Here is a 23,742-nt window from a genome sequence, read left to right as displayed (position 1 = left end):
GAAAACATCATTTTTCTCAGAAATGCAGAATCATATGAATATGAGACCAACACAGATGCCTTCAGCTCCCAACAGGTCAGCCAGTTTCATAGGTACAAATCTGCTGATGGATACCTTTTAAGGCTACTTTCACACTCACGTTTTGTCTCCATTCCGCTTTGCTTGCAGAGTTTTGATTTCCGTCTGATGAAACTGAGCCAAACGGATCCGTCCTGGCACACAATGTAAGTCAATGCGGATGGATCAGTTTTCACTGACACAATATGGCACAATAGAAAACTGATCCGTCCTCCATTGACTTTCAATAGTGTTCAAGACGGATCCGTTTTGGCTATGTTAAAGATAATACAAATGGACCCGTTCAGAACGGATGCAGACGGTTGTATTATCTGAACGGATCCGTCCATAACGGATCTGCACAAAACATGAGTGTGAAAGTAGCCTAGAGATATACTGATTTCACACAAGATCTTGGTTCCCACAAAGCACTGGGGGAGAACCAGGTCCTTAACCCTCACTACAGAGCGGCACAGTACATGGGTCGGCATGAGCGAATAGTCTTTAGATGCTTCATCCGAAGTCGATTCGCATCAAACTTCGTTGTAATACTGTATGCAGCGAGACTTCGTGTAATAACTTTGTGAGTTCATTATTACTGTAAAAAACCTTGATACTGAACTCGGGTTCGGTGAGACTTTGCGAAGTAATAACTTTGGCTCAATACTAGGTCAGAGCAGTGCTCCAGGTTACCACGGTTCTGCACAGTACTGCGTGGCAGGTGAGGTTCACCTCCTTGTATGAGCTGCAGCATCAATGATCTCCACAAAGGCTCAGCTGGAGGGCAGATTTTCAGCAGCAATTAGCAGAATCGTTCCCTGTGAATTGCCTCTACTACAAGGAGCTGTTCTGAAACACTCATGATGAAAAGACGCGGCAGCTTCCTGATCAACAAGCAACTAATAACAGCTCAACTAGAAAACTTCCATGAAAACTTCAAAAGGAACCAGCACACATCAACTTTTTCACATTCCCATATAAGCTCTGAGTAACTTTGAACATCATTTCCTCTACTTATGTTTTGCAGGTCCTTGGTGATCTCATGTTCTACACTCCAGTGATATCCAGAGCTGCATTCAGAATTCTGCTATAACAGCATGTCTTGTACACCAATTGCTTTCAAGGCATACGCAATTCTGCTGCGGTCATATTAATATCAAATAATTGCCCATAGTTATCCAGTTGCTTACAAACAGATCATTAAAGGGGTTGTGCGCCTTTTTGGGGAGGGGGTTGGCAACCCACCCCTTTGGCAAACCAGCAAAGTGAAGCATTGTTACCAGCTTCCTGGCTCCTTCTCTTCCCAAACTCGGCTTCTCCGCTTGGCTCCCAGGATGATGTAAATTTCCGTTTTGATGCCGCTGCAGCCAATCGCTAACCACAGCGGTGACCTGCTCACCCTGTATCATGTGACCATTTGACATAATGCAAGAGGAGCAGGTCACTGCTGTGGCCAATGGTCTTTTACACAGGCCAATTATCGGGAATGAGCATTTATACAAACTCTCACCCCCAGTAATTGGCCTGATCATCGCTCTGTGTAAAAGGATCCTTAGGACTTATTCACACTTCCATGTCCGTGATTCATCTGTGGAGATTTCCTTGATGAATCCATATTTGGCCCTGTGTCCGTTTTTTGCTCTCCGTGTGTCATCCGTATCCCATGGACACTGCACAGCTGAAAATTAATTTCAGAGCATCTCCTACAAATGGTCTGCAGATCCATAGACTATAATCGACATGATGGGTCCAGAGAAAAATAGGACACGCTTCTGTGCTCAAACATGGATGTGTGAATACACACGCTAAAATAAATAGGTACGTGTGCTGTCTGTGGAGAACGTCTGATGGGGGCTGGGGGGCTGATCTGAGGCAAATGGAGGCTGATGGGGGGGTCTGATCTGAGGCTGATGGAGGTTTCGGGGGTCTGATCTGAGGCTGATGGAGGCTGATGGGGGTCTGATCTGAGGCTGATGGGGGGGAAAGGTCTGATCTGAGGCTGATGGAGGCTGATGGGGGGGAAAGGTCTGATCTGAGGCTGATGGAGTTTAGTTGGTTGTTGAGTAACTTTATCAATACTTTTCCTGTAGTGTTCCTGAGGTAGGACACTTTTTATACTGCAATTCCTAATGTCATCTGAGCTCCCACAATGCAAAGAGAGGAGAACCGAGATTGCAGCTGTGGATGTGACTACATGATATGTAATGCATGGATCAGTTACAGCCCAAAAGCATGGGTTAGACAAAATCTCAGCCAAGTGAGCACACAACCACAGAATATGAACCAAGACATGGAGGTGAATCCACTTACCACAGCTTAAGGGTCTGTCCTCAATGCTACGTGTTATTCCTTCATAACCGCCAATTTGTCTCACATCTGTAAAATAAAAAATAAAAAAATTCAAAGAACATTCCAGAAACTCATATTGAAGAACATTCCAGAATACAACTGAAGGAGGAATCTGGAGACCCTGTGGACAGATCCAGGAGGAAGAGAGCCTAGAAATTTGCAGCCTGACATTTTGGATTGTTTGCTATTGAGAGGAAAGTCATGCAGCTGCTAAGTGGCCCTTGGAGGGAGGGGTCCCCAGAGAAGCTATATTGTTAATGGACAAAGGGCTAGAAAATTGGCTCAAGGGTCATGAAAGGGGACGTGGTAATGGATCCCAGAATCACATCATCACAGCCATGCTTTATCATAGGTTGAGATGCAGCCTCATCTGCTATGAATGCAAGCAAAAATCATTGACAGTAGGCAGAGATCTTGGATGATGGGTAAGAGCGCTTTCACACAGTCAGGTTTGGTCAGTGTTTGATCAGTGATTTTCAGCTGAAACCAGGTATGAGTCAGAAACACAGAATAGGTGCAGATCTTTGCCTTATACCTTATCTCTGAGTAGCCTACACTCCTGGTTTTGGCTCACAATCACTGACCAAACACTGACTGAGTGAAAGCAACCTTATTTGTCACTTCATTGTAGATCTGCTACATCGTCGTCATAGGCAGGAGTTACTTGGTCAATATGTCAGATCGTGGCAGATGGAAGTCAGAAGATCCCCTGGAGGAAGTCTAGACTGCAGCGGCAGACTGTGCCATCTCCAACATTTCTGCACACTCCTGACGTTACCCGTCTTTAGTCTAGCTAAATATTACTCACATGAATAATGAATTAGACTGATATTCACCAATGAACTGAATGATTACATCGCTATAGACCCAGCAATCAGTGATATTTATTTGATCGGTGCCTGACCTTCCTGCACACATCCCGATTCTGCGCAGTCTCGACCTGTGACTTACATTCTGAAGTCAGTGAATTATTGTTGCAAGGGTTATCCCACAAATTAAAAAAATAAGTATCTGCTGTAATGCACCCCATTAGTTTACAGTTATCAGTGCAAATAGGCTGCTCTCCAGTGTAGCTTTCACCCTTTTTAGTTTGTTTAGTTTACTCACCCTTCTGCAGCACAGGTCTCTTCACTTTCTGTGCATAGGCAACAGCTCGTCACATGTGACAACCTGCAGTTAGGTCTTTCTCCTCTTCACAAAAAAAAAAGGCCCTCACAAACAGCCCCAGAGATTCTACTGATAAATAGCACTATTATATAGAACAACCCTCCCACCTTCCAAAGTTCCTTCTCCACTGTCTAGAGAGAGATATAGCTATATAGTTCTGTGAATTTAGAAATATGGCCAAATTAATGAAAGGTGTATGGACCACTTCACTATGCCGGCGCTAAGAAGAGGAGGAGACCAGAGAAGCTACTGAAAAAGTTAATACTTTTCTTGAAAAAATAAATCATTGCAGTCGTTCACTAGGACACTGTCGATGTAGCAAAGGGAGAGATGTATCACAGGGTTTTAAATTGCATATATTTAATAACTAGCAAAAATGGCACAAAAAATTGACATATGTAACTAAATCGTGACATAACTTATGTGGTACATGCTGAATACTCTTGCCTGAACGTACATGAATACACAAAAATGGTGTACCTTTTTAATAAATCTTTCATACCACAAAATGCACCCTATACCCTCGGCTACATTGTGAATCTGTGGATGATAATGATGATTCCAACAGAACGGGTGACAGAGGGCTGGTCGGTTTGGTGGAAGCGCCTCCTTTCTGCTGGTCTTTAACAATAACCTATTCTTCAGACAGCAGATTTATCAGTGAGTGATCCATCTGCACAGAGCTGGAGAGGTTAAATGGATGCTTTTTCGTGGCAGTGCTTCAAATCCTTTTGGCTCGTGTCCACTTCAGCAGTCTCCGTCTTCTCATTCGATGACTGCCAAAGGCTTGACTGTGATGTAATGTGGTGAACTAATACAAGGCCAGATTCTGGCAGCACTGAGCATCCTGTCTACATATGGGGATTATTCTCTTGTTCTCTTGACCATCTTTTCTCACGCTCATAAAGTTCACATCCACGGCCCTAGGAAGACAGTTTTGCCAAATCATTGGGGGTCATTTGTCCTGTAACCACATCTGTCGGCTGAAGGATACAAAAACATCAAGAAAAAAAGAAAAATAAACATAAAAATCTGGAACCAATTAAAGTTGTAGATTTAGTTAGAAAATGTGAAGAAGGAGGCTCCAGGCTCCAGCACTGTTACATGTCCCTATGAAGGACACTTTCTCTATGACACAATCGGTCTCCCATTGACTTTCAATGGAGCTCATAACGAATCCGTCTTGGCTATGTTACAGATAATACAAACGGATCCGTTCATGACGGACGCATGCGGTTGTATCATTGTAACGTATCCGTTTTTGCAGATATATGACGGACCTGCCTAAAACGCGAGTGTGAAAGTAGCCTAACGTGCCAAGGAATGTTCTGCTGGCGCTAACCTTTTTAGAAGTTTCCTGCTGATTTCTATGGAAATTCCTGTTGTTGACAACTTACTATAGGCCATACCAAATCTTATTCTTGTAATTTTTCTTTTCTTCAATTCTCTAATTCTAAAGCCATGACTGTCTTCTCTGTAAATTGCATAAAAAAAAATAGTAAAAAAAAAACAACTAAGGAGACAAACACAAGTCTCATTCTGGGCACTGTACGGGTCTCCATGACTTCTACAGTCATTTGTCCACCCCAAGTCCTAATGATTACCTGGAACCATCAGGAGAATAAAATGTAACCATTAGGAGAATTAAATCCCATAGGATACAATCGTTAAGATAAAGCTGAAGGTCAAGCATAAAGGCCTACAATGAAAGGGCCAAATGCATTCAGAGTCCATTTCGCCAACCCTTCTATTGGACTAAGCCACCATACATAGGTTCTTCAGTTCGGAGCACTGTGTCATCAGATATTTCTAGATAAATACATTTGATCCTTTTTATTGGGTTGTTCTCGGGTGGAGAATTAACTGTCCCCTGGATCATGGCTGATAAAACCCACTCAGGCATAACACAGCGTATGTTACACATCCAACCCGGGGCACAGATGGTGCAAGCATCAGTCTCATGAAGAAAAAGCATCTGGTGGCTCCACAGTTCTTTAACCACTGACCTCCATGTCTGATCGTAAGACTGTTGCAGGAGGGAGATGTTCTGCAAAGACCTGGAAGTATTCGGATACAGTTAATACCCCAGAATAACACCCCACAAGGCTAGTGAGATCCTAATCTGAGAAGGCACATTGACCTGAAAGCTTTCCTCTCTACATTTGCACCAATGCAGACTATGCAGTTTAGTAATGCTTTACTGTTTTCTTGTACACAGAATATCCCACCATTATACAAGGCTGAACTCCAGATTACAGTTGAACGAAGACGCTGATCACATTTCTACTACTGATTTGTGTTTTTCGTCTCTGTCCGAGGAGCAGAACAACAAATATGGTAGACATGCCAGATCTGACACAAGATGGACACTAAGGGTGCCCTACAGATCCTACCAACTATAATTGGGTTTGTGCATTATTCCATTCCATCATGGCATCCGTCATTCTACCAGAAAAATAGCGCAGTGCACTACACTATTTTATTTAGCAATTTTAAAGGTATCTGTATCAGCAGATTTGTACCTATGAATTTTGGTGACCTGTTACATGTGCGCTTGGCAGCTGAAGGCATCTGTGTTGGTCCCATGTTCATATGTGCCCGCATTGCTGAGAAATATGGTAAAATATGCAAATTAGTCTTTAGGAGCAACGGGGGCGTTGCTGTTACACCTATAGGCTCTGCTCTCTCTGCTGCTCCCTCTCCACTTTGATTGTCAGGACCAGGGTGTGATCACGTTTACACTGCCTGGTCCTGTCAAAGTGCAGGCGGCGTGGCAGTTGCAGAGAGCTGAGCCTCTACGTGTAATGGCAACGTCCCCGTTGCTCCTAGAGGGTCATTTGCATATATTAAAACTTCATTTTTCTCAGAAATGCGGGCACATATGAACATGTGGAGCTGCTAACACAGCAGCCCAACCCAGATGTGAACAGAGTCTAAGACTGTGATCACGTCGACGTGTACATTGGAGACTCCGATATAGTCCTCCATCACAGATTCCGTTAAAAATACACAATATTCTGTCCATTAAAATGTCGGGTCGCTCACCTGCTGAAAACCTGATGGATTCCATTAGAGTCAGCAGGGTCCATTAGGCGCTGTTAGTGTCAGCAAAGTGACGGATCCAGCACTTTCACCGTTATTTTCATTTTTCTACCCCTATAATTACCAATCTGAATGCGCCCTAAAGTACAGACATTGAACAAGCAGAAAACTCTGGAATATTTCAGCTGTGAACCCTATAGAACTAACCTGTCTTCTGTTCCGCATTCAATGTCAGTAGTATCTCTCTTTGGGGAGTTGCTCATACACACCGGGCAGGTTATTTGAGCATGGTCCATACACCCATAAAGTAACGCTGAGGATCTAGGACTCATGGCATAACCAGTGTATGGAGGTAGAACCTGAACTAAAGGGGGCTGATTTATATCAGGATAAGGGCTCATGCACACGAACGTTGTCTTGTGGTCTGCAAATTGCGGATCCGTAAAACATGGATACCGACTGTGTGCATTCCGCATTTTGTGGAAGAGAACAGTCCTATCCTTGTCCGTAATATGGACAATAATAGGACATGTTCTATTTTTGGGCTGAACGGCCATGCGGACATATGTACATAGAATGGACACAGAGTCATTTCCACTTCTTTTGAATTGAATGGTTCCGCATACAGGACTAAAAAATAATAATAAAAATATGGAATGGACACAAAAATAAGTTTGTGTGCATGAGCCCTAAGTCTAGGGGGATGATGGGAGAAGGGACAATGCTATTCTTTACAACCGCACCTTCAGAAGCCGATAACCTTCCAGAACTTGTGCGCTGACAAGAAATTGTGTTACATGAAAAGAAAGCACCAGGAAGCAAGGAATGGCGGGGTCATAGATTCAGGCTTGATGCATCTCATGTGCTCGCCACAGAAACGTGAGGAGAATACAGACGAGCCACAATCAATGGCGGGAGGTAGGAGGATTATTATACAATCTGGTGACACAAGGCCCGGCGTGTCCAGATAATACTCAGCCTGGGCTGATGTGTACAGAACATGACAACCCGAAGAGGATTCTCTGCTGTAACCAGTGACTACACACAGAACCGAATGTCGGAAAGGGAGAGGACAGTGAGCTGGGCCCAGATTGTCCAACATCACGGTATAGGGCAGCGATGGTTAACCTTTTTAAGACCGAGTGCCCAAACTGTAACCCAAAACCCACTTATTTATCGTAAAGTGCCAACACGGCAATTTACCCTGAATATAACAGTCCAATATAGTATATCTACCATGTACTTTATCATTTATCTATAACACCCTGCCTACATTCAATGCGCTTCCTGTGCCATTCACAGTGTGTCCTGCACTGATAAATGGCAGGAAAAGTCTAAGGCATATTGGTACACCATAGACTTTTTCCAGGCTGTGGGTGCCCACAGAGAGGGCTCTGAGTGCCACCTCTGGCACCCCTGCCATAGGTTCGCCAACACTGGTATAGGGCATCTATGCCTCCAGATGTCTGCACAGTGGGGGTCAAGGACCAGCAGAGCTGAATGTATCTTTAACGTAATGTTGCCTAAAAAGACATTATCAGAAGCACATTTTTATAGTTCTGCATTTTCCGGCAGGGAGCCAACTTTAATATTGCAGTCCAACAATATTCACATTTTTATAATCAATCCTCACAGCAAATATGAGTACCGCCATTTTCAGTCTATTATGGCTTTACGGTGCGCAGCTCCTTCTTGTCTAGGGCCCTCTTCCTGAGGAATGTAAAAGGGATTGTCTGGTCAGAAAAATTGATAGTATGGAATAAAAAAAGATAACAAGTCACACGCACCGATCCCGTGCCACCTCCAGTTCTGATGCTCCTGGGCGCCCTGCCGGACCTCTACTTCCTGGTGCATCTCTTGACACAAGCATGTGCCTGCTCAGCCAACCACTGGCTGCAGCAGTGACTCGCCCCAGCCAGTGATTGGCTGAGCAGTAACATGTCCATGTCGAATTGGGAGGCTTAAGATGGCAGACATGTGACTGCTGAGATCCGCAACGCCTGCTCACTCCATTGCAGCTATCTATACATAAGGACAGCAGCTTTCACCCTGTTTTGCAGAATTCCTCCCCCTACACGGCAGGGCACCTGCTGGATGATGTTGATGGACGATTCGCAGACTCCACCTTCACAGAAGGCCTCTGTTCTCTGGATCCACTTACATCTAGTGCCCCAGAGGGTCCGCATTCACCCCAAATGCCATCTCTATCCCCCCTCAACCTCTTAGTACTGAACCTGATCAACAAAGCTCACAGGACTCTATTCTTTCTGAAAGCATGGGTGATTCACAGGCGACCATCTTTAGTCAGCACAGCACCTCCCCAAAGACGGACCTTGAAGGCCCTCCAAATACTCCCCTGATGCTATTCTTCTAGTAAGGTTATGAGACATGCTGGCATTGATATTATCTGACTTCTGCTACTATTACTAAGTCTCCCGGGGTGACTTTTTGGACACTGGCAGGTACCTTGATGTCATAGATCAGAAGGTAGAGGCCACCATAAAGCCTAGGAGGGAGAACTTCCGAATTAGGAGGCTTCCTGAACATGTGACTTATATTCCACAGGTGGTACAAGATCTACTCAAAACGCTGATTCCAGATCCTCTACAATATAGATGCACATTGGGGGGGGGGGGGGGGGGGGAGATTTATCATGAGGATTATATTTGAGGTCAGTTTTGCTTCTTGAGTCTGTGTTGGAATATTTTGTGCCACATTTATCAAATGTCGCAGGTTGTTTGATAAATTTGGCTTGTCCTTAAACCTAACACTTCTGTCTAGAGAAGCTCCTCCAGTTTTCCTACTCCACTGTGGAGTGAGATTGCAACTGTTTTAAAAGAGTCGCAATGATAAATCTGGAGTGAAACTCATTAACATAGTTAACCACACCCACTTTCCCACCCATATTACAAAACTGGAATGAGTGGTGTACAAATGCAAAAATTTTACGCAAGTGAGTGTATAAAGTCGCACATTTTTGTGCAAGTGCTTACATTTTCCACAAGCGAGTGCCTGAATTCTGAAATGAAGGAATGATAAATCAGGGCCATAGAGGTGTTGTTGCAACACCTATTGCGGAAAGACATTCGCTATAGATGGGCCCTCCTGCCGTATTTGTGCTTCTCATACAATAACTGGCCATACGTCTTCTCTACTTTCCAAGAAGAAGAATCCCTTCTTCTCCATTTTGGTAAAATTTCAGACAGTCCTTCTCTTAGAACTCCTGGATGTCAGACCTGTTTCTCCCTTTTAGAAATCTACCACCAAGAGGAAGGTTCACCCCCACCTTGAGAGGACATTAGGATCTAGAGATCTCCTTCAAGCCGTCAGGGACCAGACCCTCTATTACTTGCCTAACAGCGTAACCTCTACGGTTCTGAAGTGAATTGTGAACTTTACAAAAGTAGATTTCTTTCTAATTCCAACTGAATGCTAATTAAGTGGGTTTTTTATTCTGTCCTTCTACCCTCTTTCCCATTCCCCCCTTTCCCCTTTCCCTCAGGATAGGTCATCAGTATGTGAACGGTGCGGGTGCAACACCCAGAACCCCTACCAATCAGCTGTTTGAGGAGTGCCACTGCCTCCTCGCAGCTTACCTGGCACAGCAACGTCCATTGGATAGCAGCTGTTCTTGGTATTGTAGCACAGGCTCATATACTTGAACAAAGAATGTAACGTCATTGGCCTCATAGACGAAAACTGTCTCTTTAAAACAGCTGATTGGCGGGGATGCTGGGAGTCGGGCCTCACTAATCACATATTGATGACCTATCCTGACAACCTCTTTAGGCACCACCTGGCGATCAGGTCCCATCCTGTCCTGTCCCCACCATTCCCGGATTAATCACTAAACGTAAAGGCGTCCAGGAGGAAGGATTCACATGAATGATGATAAATGTATTTATAGCAGTGTTCGTCTCAGATGAGTTATGAGAGACCTACTCACCCCGGCGGCATCAAAGATGAGTTCTGCTTTATATCTGACATTTAGAAACCTGCTTTCTGCAATCTGGCTAAAAATAAAGCGCATTGAGTGCATGTTAAATAGTTAAACAGATGCGGAAGCGTAGTAAACATGTGACGGGTCAGTGCTGCGCCTCTATTACTAGGGAGCGGCTTTTAGCACTGCTCGTTTTTTGTTTTTATTTTTAGAAAAACTGTCGACATCTGAAAAAAGAGCATTTTAAAGCTTTATGTTCTGCGTTCAGACCACATATAGCAGGCAGAAGAAGGTGAAGCCCTATTCATAGAATATACCTAAAAAAATAAAAGAACTAAAAAAACATGGAGAGATCTGAGCATTGTCCCAGACAATGAGACAACTACACTGCATTGTGTGCCGTAGTGACAGGCAAAATACCGTGTACAGTTTCTTTTAGGTCTAATTTATATGGCCAAAGGGACCAAGTGTGTCACCATATGATGCTCTGACGGGGTCCTTTGTGGGAACAGTTCTCTACTAGACGCGCTGCTTCTTTATTCCCTCTGTTCATATAGAGACTGATGGAACGGGAAAGGATACATTTTTTTTTTGCCAGATTTACACAGAAAGACTTGGGAATGAGACTGTAAGGCTACTTTCACACTAGCGTTTTTTTGCAGATCCGTCATGGATCTGCAAAAAACGCTTCCATTACAAAAATTACAACCGCATGCATCCGTCATGAACGGATCCGGTTGTATTATGTCTTCTATAGCCATGATGGATACGTCTTGAACACCATTGAAAGACAATGATGGACGGATCAGTGTTGTGCCAGATTATGTCAGAGAAAACGGATCCGCCCCTATTGACTTAGGCTACATTCACACGTCAGTATTTTTCTATAATCCGAATTTCGGTCCGTTTTTTGCGGATCCGTTGTTCCTGAAAATGTTTCCGTATGTCATCCGTATGTCATCCGTTTTTTGCGGATCCGCAAAAAACGGAAACATGTATACATTTCAATAATCAAATAAAGTTGTTTGGATTTCTTTGAAAAAAAATTGAAAAAAATAAAAATAAAAAATTTGTTATGCGTTTCCAGGAACGGATTCCGCAAAAAACGGATGACATACGGAATGACATCCGAATGTCTTCCGTTTTTTACGGATCCGTTGACTTTGTATTGTACCAGGATCCGAATTTTGCGGAAAAGAATAGGACATGTTTTATATTTAAACGGACATGCAGAACGGAACAACGGAAACGGACAGCACACATTGTGCTGTCCGATTTTTTCCAGGACCCATTGAAAATGAATGGGTCCAGATCTGGTCCTGATCTGTTCCGCAAAAAACGGAACAGATCAGGAAAGAAAAAACGGACGTGTGAATGGACCCTTACATTGTGTGCCAGGATGGATCCGTCTTGCTCTGCTTCGTCAGGGCGGACAGCAAAACTCTGCAGGCAGTGTTTTGATATCTGCCTCCAGAGTGGAATGGTGACTGGAGCTGGAGCGCCGAAATCTCGCGATGCGCGAGCTAGCGCATGCGTAGTTCGTTCCCTGTGCTGATGCCAGTACAGGGAATGAACATAATGCCGACACTGCGCATGCGCTAGCTCGCGCATCGCGAGATTTCGGCGCTCCAGCTCTGTGACGTCAGCCAGCAAGGAGGAGATTCGGAGGACGCAGGGCGGTGCTGGGCTCCTTTCCGCTCGACTCATCTCCGGCTACAGGACTCATATCAGGTCATTTGCATATCAATCAAAACAGTTTTTTAACACAATAAAAGCGCAGAGAGCTATGGGACCTGGGTACTGCAGATGTGCTAGCGGCCATCTAGCAGCCCATGTTCCCAGCTCTATGCGCAAAATCATGGTGACAGGTTCCCTTTAATACCAGAAAAAAATGATCAGTTTTATCCTAATGCATTCTAAATGGAGAGCAATCCGCTCAGGATGCATCAGTTCAGTCCCTGTTACGTTTTTTGGACGGAGAAAATACTGCAGAATGCTGCAGTTTTATCTCTGGCCAAAAATACTGAACACTTGCCGGAATGCTGGATCTGGCATTAATTTACATTGAAGTGTATTAGTGCTGGATCCGGCATTAAAGGGAACCTGTCACCGGGAATTTGTGTATAGAGCTGAGGACATGGGTTGCTAGATGGCCGCTAGCACATCCGCAATATCCATTCCCCATAGCTCTGTGTGCTTTTATTGTGTCAAAAAAATTATTAGATACATATGCAAATTAACCTGAGATGAGTCCTGTATGTGAGATGAGTCAGGGACAGGACTCATCTCAGGTTAATTTGCATATGTATCAAATCATTTTTTTGACACAATAAAAGCACACAGAGCTATGGGGACTGGGTATTGCAGATGTGCTAGCGGCCATCTAGCATACCATGTCCTCAGCTCTATACCCCAAATCCAGGTGACAGGTTCCCTTTAAGTGTTCCGGCAAAACGGATCCTGCTTTCCGGACCCACCGGAGAGACGGATCCAGTATTTCAATGTATTTGGGCTCATGCACACGACCGTTGTTTTGGTCCGCATCCGAGCCGCAGTTTTGGCGGCTCGGATGTGGACCCCTTCACTTCAACGGGGCCGCAAAAGATGCGGACAGCACTCCATGTGCTGTCTGCATCCGTTGCTCCGTTCCGTGGCCCTGCAAAAAAAAAGAACATTTCCTATTCTTGTCCGTTTTGCGGACAAGAATAGGCATTTCTACAATGGGCCGCCCGTTCCATTCTGCAAATTGCGGAAGGCACACAGGTGGCTTCCGTTTTTTGTGGATCCGCGATTTGCGAACCTCAAACAACGGAACGGTCGTGTGCATGAGGCCTTTGTCAGACGGATCCGCGTCCGGATTGCCGGAATCCTCTGCCGCAAGTGTGAAAGTAGCCTAAGCATTCAGAAATAGAGAAGAGGCCCCATGCACAGCTTGACTAATATATTTCCTGCACTGTTACATTGTAGCAAACTATCAGGACATGAGAGAGATTGTGAGGCGCATACATCAGCAGCACAGAGGATTGTCTAGACTGGATACAATTGTAGAAAACTCTCAGCTGTGAAACATTGTTTGTGGGAGTGAGCAAAGTATACCCATTCGCTAGCGAAATGATTTTCCATAAGGGCCTGTTCAGGCTACATGCACACGACTGTGCTGTTTTGTGCGGTCTGCAAACCGCGGATCTGCAAAAAACGGAAGCCGCCCATGTGCGGAACGGAACGGGCGGCCATTGATATAACTGCCTATTCTTGTCCGTTTTGCTGACAAGAATAGGACATGTTATTTTTTTCGCGGGGCCACGGAACGGAGCAATGGATGCAGATAGCACACGGAGTGCTGTCCGCATCTTTTGCGGCCCCATTGAAGTGAATGGCTTGCGGCCCCATTGAAGTGATTTTGGCTTATTTTCAACACAGTGCCAAAAACCTCGTCCAAATGGCCTCCCATTAATTTCAATGGGAAGCAGCACTTGCTTTTCTTTCCACGTGGGAAAAAAAAAAAGGAAAAAACTAGCAGCATGCCCTATCTTGCCCCACCAAATCTCCCAGTGCGTATTTTTGTGTGGATCCACTACAAAAATGGGAGAAGAAATGCAGATTTGCATTGAAGTTTACACCCCCCAAAAATGCGGGTCAAAATCCCACAAAAAAAATTAAAATAAATCAGGGTGGATTCCGAACTGATTTTAGTAGCGTGTTTTCAAATCCCGCCGTGTGAATGTACCCATACGCTAACTGATCCAGAGACAGATGATCTACATCACTGCCGCCCTCCAGTCTGCCGGAATCCATCTTCCCATCTCCTCTACACACACATACAAACTGTACAAGAAGGATGATATAGTGAGGTGAGTGCCGTCACGGAGCGTCCTCCAGGGAGCCGATCCTCCCCAAATCAGGACCGAGAACAGGGCGCTGACCCCGCAGAAGAGGCAGAATCTACTCATTAATTTCATATTCTGGGTCCTGACAAGCGCAGTGTACGTGAAAGGTCAGAAGACACAGAAGCTGCTGTATCCTTCCTGTCCCAGCCGCAGGGTGACGCATACACTATAACGGATGGACAAGGTTAAATGTTAGGGCTCACAAACAAGCAATTTTAAAGGGAACTTGTCACCTCTACTATGCTACCCTCACTGAGCGTTTCTAAATGTTCATTGTGTTACCCTAAATGTTCATTGTGTGACCAGAGAAGAGTCATATCTTCAAGCTCTGACTCATCTCAGGGTAATCTGCATATGTATTGAATTGTTTTTTTTTACACAATAAAAGCACACAGAGCTATGGGGACTGGGTATTGCGGATCTGCTAGTGGCCATCTAGCAACCCATGTCCTCAGCTCTAAACCCAAAATCAAGGTTCCCTTTAAAGGGGCCATAAACGTAAAGTCTGGAGCAACATCGAGCTGTCTCACCCTGATCTGGCCGATATCGGGGAGCAATGGACTCCAGTCACCTCCTCTCCTCAGCCTGAAACAGCGGATAAATGGGAGCCATACCTACTCGCCTATTTTACAGTCGGTCTCCCCCCAGTCTGGATTAGCCGATAGCAGAGCAGTAGATTTTGCCCACCTGTCCTACAGTCGGCTCTATCTGTGACTCTTACACACATCATTCATTGGTTGCCATCGGTAACAAAGCCACTTTCTGTGAGACGCCCTGCACACCCGTATACACAGAAGCATGTGGTCTTGCTGTATTTAGATAGCTTCATGTCCTATACACACCACTACATCATGCGGCAAGCAAACAACCAATCACAGCAGGGCTTTCATGCCATACTCTGCTCTTGGAAAATGAAATCTGTGCTGTGATTGGCTGCTATGGGCAACAACATGTTCTTCAGTCAGTTTCATACCTATAGAGCCTTAGGACTGAGCACATTACCCCGCACACTCATCCACGTATTCCGTAATCACAATTTCTGCATGGGATGACAGCGGCTGGAAACAAGCCTGGGGCAATGGCTATAAAAAGCTGTAAACCATACAGTCATAACTAAGAGGATTTCAGAATCAGCATTGGGTTGTACATTTCTTGTAGATTATCTGTGTAGGGTGCTGATGAATGCGCTGCATCGGGATGAATATCTGCTACCGACAGTCATTCCTGATAGTCCCTCTACCACTGACGACGTTCAGGATCACTACATTAACAATATCCATATCAGTTAGGCAAACGCCTGAAGAATGCTCAATGGCGCACACATGACCTGCCACCAGGGCTCAGTCTATAAAGAGGGCAATTTCGGCAGAAATCTGGACCCTCAAGATTTCGGTACTACAGAAAAACCTAATATCTAGAAATTAAATGTTCTTCTAAACCTGTCTTGACATTTTAAATGACACCATGTAACAGATTATATACAGATAAAATCTGTATAACACTGTATGACATCACTGATCCTGATTTACATCCTGTATCATACTCCAGAGCTGCACTCTCTATTCTGCTGGTGGAGTCACTGTGTACATACATTACTTTACTTATCTTGTACTGATCCTGAGTTATATCCTGTGTTATACTCCAGAGCTGCACTCTCTATTCTGCTGGTGGAGTCACTGTGTACATACATTATATTACTTATCCAGTAGTGATCCTAATTTACATCCTATATTATACTCCAGAGCTGCACTCTCTATTCTGCTGATGGAGTCACTGTGTACATACATTATATTACTTATCCAGTAGTGATCCTAAGTTACATCCTGTATTATACTCCAGAGCTGTTCTCACTATTCTGCTGGTGGAGTCACTGTGTACATACATTACATTACTTAGGGCCCTTTCACACTTGCGTTGTCCGGATCCGGCGTGTACTCCACTTGCTGGAATTACACACCGGATCCGGAAAAACGCAAGTGTACTGAAAGCATTTGAAGACGGAGCCGTCTTCAAAATGCGTTCAGTGTTACTATGGCACCCAGGACGCTATTAAAGTCCTGGTTGCCATAGTAGGAGCGGGGAAGCGGTATACTTACAGTCCGTGCGGCTCCCGGGGCGCTCCAGAATGACGTCAGAGCACCCCGTGCGCATGGATGACGTGTTCCATGTGATCACGTGATCCATGCGCTTGGGGCGCCCTGACGTCACTCTGGAGCGCCCCGGGAGCCGCACGGACGGTAAGTATGCTGCTCCCCCGCTCCCCGCTACACTTTACCATGGCTGCCAGGACTTTAGCGTCCTTGCAGCCATGGTAACCATTCAGAAAAAGCTAAACGTCGGGTCCGGCAATGCGCCAAAACGACGTTTAGCTTAAGGCCGGATCCGGATCAATGCCTTTCAATGGGCATTAATTCCGGATCTGGCCTTGCGGCAAGTCTTCAGGATTTTTGGCCGGAGCAAAAAGCGCAGCATGCTGCGGTATTTTCTCCGGCCAAAAAACGTTCCGTTCCGGAACTGAAGACATCCTGATGCATCCTGAACGGATTTCTCTCCATTCAGAATGCATTAGGATAATCCTGATCAGGATTCTTCCGGCATAGAGCCCCGACGACGGAACTCTATGCCGGATCCGCACAACGCAAGTGTGAAAGGGCCCTTATCCAGTAGTGATCCTGAGTTACAACCTGTATTATACTCCAGAGCTGCATTCTCTATTCTGCTGGTGGAGTCACTGTGTACATACATTACATTACTTATCCAGTAGTGATCCTGAGTTACATCCTGTATTATACTCCAGAGCTGTTCTCACTATTATGCTGGTGGAGTCTCTGTGTACATACATTGCTTATCCTGCATTGATCGCGGAGTACAGCCTGTATCATACTCCAGAGCTGCACTCCTAATTCTCCTGGAACTTACTGGAAGCAGTCAGCTATCTTGTGTACAAACATCCCTCTAGGGATGAGTGAATCGACTTTGGACGCTTCATCTGAAGTCTATTCGCATAAAACTTCATTAGAATACCGTACAGCATTAGAATGTATTGGCTCCTATGAGCCGAAGTTATTACTTCTCCAAGTCTCGCGGGACTTTAGGTAATAACTTTAGAAAATAATTTCTACTGTAAGAAAAAACTTTTACCGAGGCACCAACGGTAGTCAAGGATCCCGGAGCCCTGAGCAAGTTCTTATGTCAGAGCCACCATTGCATTGATATCCCAGGTAAAGCAGCAGATGTTAAGTGTCGTGACAAGGGCAGAGAATTCGGACAAGAGCAGAAGGAATGTGTTTCCCACCATTAGGAACTACATTTACGAATACAAAGTTCATTTCATTCTGGTCACAAGGCGGCAGAACACGTTATAATGGTGCACTCTGCTTCATGTAGGGCCAACAGCTACTGTAAAAAAAGCGATGTTGATCCGGCAATGATTGTAATTGCAAGTTTATTTAATCCACTTCATGGCAGAAAAACCACTTTAATGTTGCCGCTTATAAAAAGTCTGATTATGGTTCAGGGTTTTTTATATGATTGCACGTTGCTGTAAGTGGATGAAATGGCATGATGGGAAAAAGCTGCGCAGGTAATGAGCAATGAAGATGAGGAAAGCAGGTCAGCATCGAGAAATAGCTGCAGGGAGGCTGATCACATAGATCTCACCATGCTGGTCAGGCATGGCATGACTGGCACACTGGACCGACACTACTGTCACATGACCCCACAAAGAATTGCTGCATCTATAGTAGAACAACTACTTAAAGGAACAGTGTAGTGGAAGGAGGAAAGGCTAACAATACCTGAAACTGTCCTGGTGGGTGGGATGAGTAAGGTCCTGATACAAGAAGACCTGGAGGTCACCACGTGAGCGCACGTTATCCATGGCCCGATGGAGTAGATGATTCAGGAAGCATTTCTTCCTGACAATCACTTGCTCGTCAGTGGAGCAGACCAATGCTTTTACATGATCTCCTCCACAGTATGGGGAGGAGTGATCGGTAATGTCATCGCTCGTCCTCATACGTAAGCACTGTTTCTCGGTGTTCGCATCAATGATCCTATTACTCGATGAACAAGCGTTCCATTCATTTATCATGTAATCCGTGGTACCTTTACACCAGCAAATTATCGCTGTACAAACGCTCGTTTTTGATAATCTACCTTTACTATGGCAGCGTCATTTGCAACAGTGGTGCAAAAATATGCTGAGTTTCTGTACTTGGCTGAGGTACATATGGCACGATTATGTTTAACCCCTTCACTACTGTAGATCAGTTATGTAAACATCAACACCCTTTACTAACCTAGACCACCAGAGACACTAACACCAGGGACCTTAGAACCACCATAGAACAATAGAAAGATCATTCCATTCTAAACCATTGTAGACAGTATAACATATATTAACCCTCAGCTACCAAAAATGTTTAGCATTAACCCTTGACCACAACCCAAAAAATAAGGGACCATAAATCTATGAACTGTAGTATTAAAGGATGATGTATTGAGATCCTGAATGATCCCCTCCTGCACACACTTAAAGGGCTTCTGTCAGCCCACTAAACAGTTTTTGTTTTTTTTGGTTAATAATAATCCCTATACTGCGAGCTCCCTATACATAAGCTAAATTTTTGGTTCAGTAGAATTTGTTAAAAATCTATTTTTATAATATGTAAATTACCTTGCTACCAGCAAGTAGGGCGGCTACTTGCTGGTAGCAGCCGCATCCTCCGATCCTAATGACGCCCCCTCCGCAGTGTGATTGACAGGGCCAGGGAACGGAATCGTTCTCTGCTGGCCCTGTTTGAATTCCAAATCTCGCGCCTGCGCCATACCTGTCTTCAATCGGCGCAGGCGCACTGAGAGGCGGCCGCTTGCTCGGCGCTTCATCCTCAATGCGCCTGCGCCGATGACGTCATCGCATACACCAGCGATGCCGGCGTCTTCTCTTCCGGGTGTATGCGATGACGTCATCGGCGCAGGCGCATTGAGGATGAAGCGCCGAGCAAGCGGCCGCCTCTCAGTGCGCCTGCGCCGATTGAAGACAGGTACAGCGCAGGCGCGAGATTTGGAATTCAAACAGGGCCAGCAGAGAACGATTCCGTTCCCTGGCCCTGTCAATCACACTGCGGAGGGGGCGTCATTAGGATCGGAGGATGCGGCTGCTACCAGCAAGTAGCCGCCCTACTTGCTGGTAGCAAGGTAATTTACATATTATAAAAATAGATTTTTAACAAATTCTACTGAACCAAAATGAATATTTAGCTTATGTATAGGGAGCTCGCAGTATAGGGATTTGTGCCTATAAAACTGGCTGACCTGTTACATGTGCGCTTGGCAGTTGAAGACATCTGTGTTGGTCCCATGTTCAACACAGATGTGGGATACAGTAGGAAGTTGTTGTAAGTTAGTTGGAAGACAACATGGTGTAGTGGGAGGGCGTTCTCCCCTCCTGCAGCAGGAGTCTTCCAGGGGAAGCAGATTGTAAAGCACCCCGACCGCTTGCAGTTCATAGACAGAGTATTATGAGGGGGTCAACAGCTAAAGGCTCCCCACTCAAAGGTACCAGAACTGCCAGAAAGTCCAGGAACCAGCCTGAGATTAGCACAGCAGAGAGAGAGAGAGAGAGAGAGATAGAAAAAGCAAAGTATTCAAGTTTATCTGCCAGTTTACCCTCATCCTGCTGGAGCTAAGAGAAAGATCAAGTATTGTCTAGTTTATTCAAGTAAAACCGTTAAATTTCTCCAAGCCTGGACTCTACTTACTCCACCAAATACAACACCTTTGTTGCTACAGAGCCAAACCCCAGGGAGTGACAGTATCCAGGTAGGAGCACCGTGACACAAACTATCAGGGCCACAACACAACGGCATTTCTAAACACTAGGACCTGATCGCCCTGGGGGTCCGTCCGCTGCATAGGTACAAATCTGCTGACAGATGCCCTTTAAAGGGCATGGATAGGAGCTAAGTAATATGTGTCTGCTACTCTATTCATTTCTATGCAACTGCCAGAGATAGCAGAGTTCAAGTGCCCTGGCAGCCCATACAGTTGAATGGAGCAGCCGTGCAAGTGTCGCTGCCCCATTCATGTGGAGGAACGGGGTCCCCGTTCTAGTGATTGGTGGGAGTCCCATTGTTCAGACCCCTGCCAATCAGACACTTTCCTCTATCCTGTGGGTGGGAGATAAGTAGTTGTAATGGGACAACCCCTTTAAGGCTAAATGCATCTCAAAAGCACCCTGGAGAATTGACATTCCTTCAGAATGGTCTTCTCTATACAGTAGGTGACTCTGTGGGCTGTCTGGCGGATGATCAAGCCATGTACAGTATTCTGAAAGTACAGCTGTAGCCATGGCAACAGACAGGGTATGAAGACATGAGAACTCTCCATACTGGGAGGATCTGTCAGGCTGGTACACCATTCCTGGAGACATCATATCTGATCTGACAGCTGGGGACAGTGACCTATAAAGCAGTTTTACTCAAGTCAAATATTGATGGCTCCCGATCGGTGAGGATTTGGCCCCCAGGACCCTGCGCCTATCAGCAGAAAGAAGGGGCAGCAGTAAACCATCATTACTTGACTCCAGGATAAACCAATTAAAGGGGTTGTCTCACGAAAAATATTCTACATATTTCAAACCGGCATCTGAATACTCTTATAACTGCATGTAATGAAAGATTTAGCACAGCCTCCGAGTTATTCAATAAAATGTATTTGTATAGTGCCACCTGCTGTATGTTCTGTTCCTCATCTTTCTGTCCACCTAACCGAGCTGGACACACACTCAATGTCAGTTATAGGACAGGCCCTGAGTAAGGACAGCTGCCCACTTGAAATAAATCTAGAAGAGCAATTGGAGCAAAGAATGGGGAGATCTCTGTGCCCATGTGAGAGGTACAGGGCTGGTTCTAGCTTTGACAGAGATTGTCATGTACTGTATGATTGGAAAAGAGAAGTGGCGCACTGGACTGGTGCTGACACAGAAGGTGCTCTCAGTAAAAAGGATATCACCCTTCCTTTAAATAGAAAATCAATAATAAAAAGATACTGGGCACTCTCTAACTAATGGAACCTAATAGTTTAATAAAATACATCATATACACTTCAATACATTAAGCATAAAAATACATATATTAACGATAAGAATGATAATAAAAATAGGTTCCTCCACCTATTGGTACCAATAAAAAACTATATGTTAAAATGAAATGAATGGCCTCTAGGTATTCGGGGTATAAATCACTCCTTGAGGTATGAGTCCTTAGGACGAATGTCTTTATATAGATCCGCAAGAACAAGTTATCGCAATCAGAAATTGGTGCAGTGATTATATTGAGCGGCGTCCCGCTATTACTCACTGTTAAACTCCTGCGTTAAGCTCCCCTTTTATGGAAGTCTTTTGGATCAGGGATTTCTCCGACAGTCCGCGGTTCCCCTGCTGTTTCTCTAGCGTCGCTCCGTAGGTGAAAGAGCCGGCGCTTAGATGTTGTCACAGCCTCCTTTTCTCGCGCTGCACTCGTTGTGCTGGTGAGCGTGTTTAGATGTTAAAATCCGCTCCCAGAGAGTGCGCGTCAAGACTGTGGTTGCAGCAGCAGAGGTTCCAATAGTAGCGGTATCGTAGTCCTAGGCGTCCAAATGTAGCGGGGGTCCTGGCACCAAACGCGTTTCGGGGTCTATTGTTACCCCTTCCTCAGTGACCACTGAGGAAGGGGTAACAATAGACCCCGAAACGCGTTTGGTGCCAGGACCCCCGCAGCTCACAGTAGCTCCACGGTCTTCTCACAGCTTTTCCTAGGCTGGTGACGTTACGTTCATCATTCACATTGCCTATGAAGTGGATGGGACTGAGCTCGATTCCAAGCACAGGTAGTATTCAATGTATGGCGCTGTGCTTGGATGCTGCGTGAAAGCCGCAGCACTCACAGGATCGCCTGTGCCTTCTCAAACAGCTGTTCAGCGAGGGTTCGACACCCAGGACAATTGCAGTGTCCCAGGGGGTCAGTAGTGTATGCTGGGCTTTGTAGTGCAGATTGACCACTAACCTGGGATCCACTGTCGTCTTCAAATCGGGGCGAATGCTGGAACAGGCAGGTAGTTGATGAGTTCGTGACGCCAGTGTCAATTAAACGGTGACACGCCGTGTATGATGTTATAAAAGAATGAAGCAAGCATAGGGTAGCCAACAAAAACTGGAACATTTACTGAATATCAGTGAATACAGCTGGTTCTTGAAAGTACAGAATGGCCGGTCTTAGCAAGGCATTATACAGAGTGTTGATTACAGGAGATGCAGTACAAGCGGCTTACTCACTATTCCTGACTGGTCCTGCTACATGTGACTTTCTCTCCAAGGTCTAATGCCCTTTATCTGGCGTACCCTTGAAGCTGTCCTTATCTAGTACCTCCTCTGTTATCTTGAGTACCTCTTGCTTTATCTGATCGGCCTCTGTGGTATTCTGTGTCTTCAGGCTGATTAGCTATGCCCTTCTGACTTCTATGCATGGACTCAGGAGGGAATCCTCTCTGCACTGAGTCTGGAAACTTCTAACTTCCTGAGCTAGGCCCTAGCCTATTTATACTGAACTGGGGGCTCCCTCTGCTGGCTGTGATAAGGATTGCCGGTAACCGGCCTGACTGGCTTAAAGGGAACTACACACTCAAATCTAGCAGTGTCGGGTAGCCTACCCGTATGCTGCACACCCCCAGACTTTAACGTGAGTAAGGCCTCGTACTCACACACATGCCTGAACCAACATAAGCTGATGCATAAGTTAAACATGGCATTATAAATATAATAAACAACTATTTCACACAAAAATATAACATTTGCAATAAATGACGCGAGAAAGAGGGGCGTCTTCTTTCTCCTTAGGCACGGCCGCTGACCTGGCACAGCGGACTTAAGGTGAACCAGGTTAGTCTATTTTTCTTGACTGAGGTATAATAAGGAACTACACAGGATTTCCCCGTGGGTGTAGAACAGGCAAGGGCTCACGTGGAGGAGTCCATTCTTGCGCACAAACATCAAGCAGGCTATTTCCGATAGTAACTGTTCGGGAGGATACACCACCAGCATAGTCAAAGTCTCTTAAATGGACTGGCGGACGTCCCCTGGTCATCCGGGTGGACCTTCTCAACACAGGGGTTTCCTCTTCCCTTAGCACCGAGGTAGAAGAGGGAGTAGCAACAGGAGGATCTCCATCCGTGAGACCTTGGTCAGGAACAACGGGAACAACAGGAACAACAGGAACAACAGGATCCACTGGAGGGGGAACTGGATCCGGGGCATCTTGAACC

The 23,742-nt window shown here is 45.3% G+C and overlaps 1 protein-coding gene across 1 annotated transcript in view; it reads right to left on the bottom strand.

Moving 5' to 3' along the window:
• ARHGAP32 (Rho GTPase activating protein 32) overlaps positions 1-23,742 on the bottom strand; it is a 235,744-nt gene that overhangs the window by 152,262 nt on the left and 59,740 nt on the right. Inside the window, exon 2 of the mRNA XM_044281753.1 lies at positions 2,368-2,433. The gene's annotated coding sequence lies outside the window, so the exon portion shown is untranslated. The remainder of the gene's footprint in view (positions 1-2,367; positions 2,434-23,742) is intronic.

This window comes from Bufo gargarizans, chromosome 2 (assembly GCF_014858855.1).
Source record: "Bufo gargarizans isolate SCDJY-AF-19 chromosome 2, ASM1485885v1, whole genome shotgun sequence".
Lineage (NCBI taxonomy): Eukaryota > Metazoa > Chordata > Amphibia > Anura > Bufonidae > Bufo > Bufo gargarizans.
This window is presented reverse-complemented; position numbering and strand designations above follow the sequence as displayed.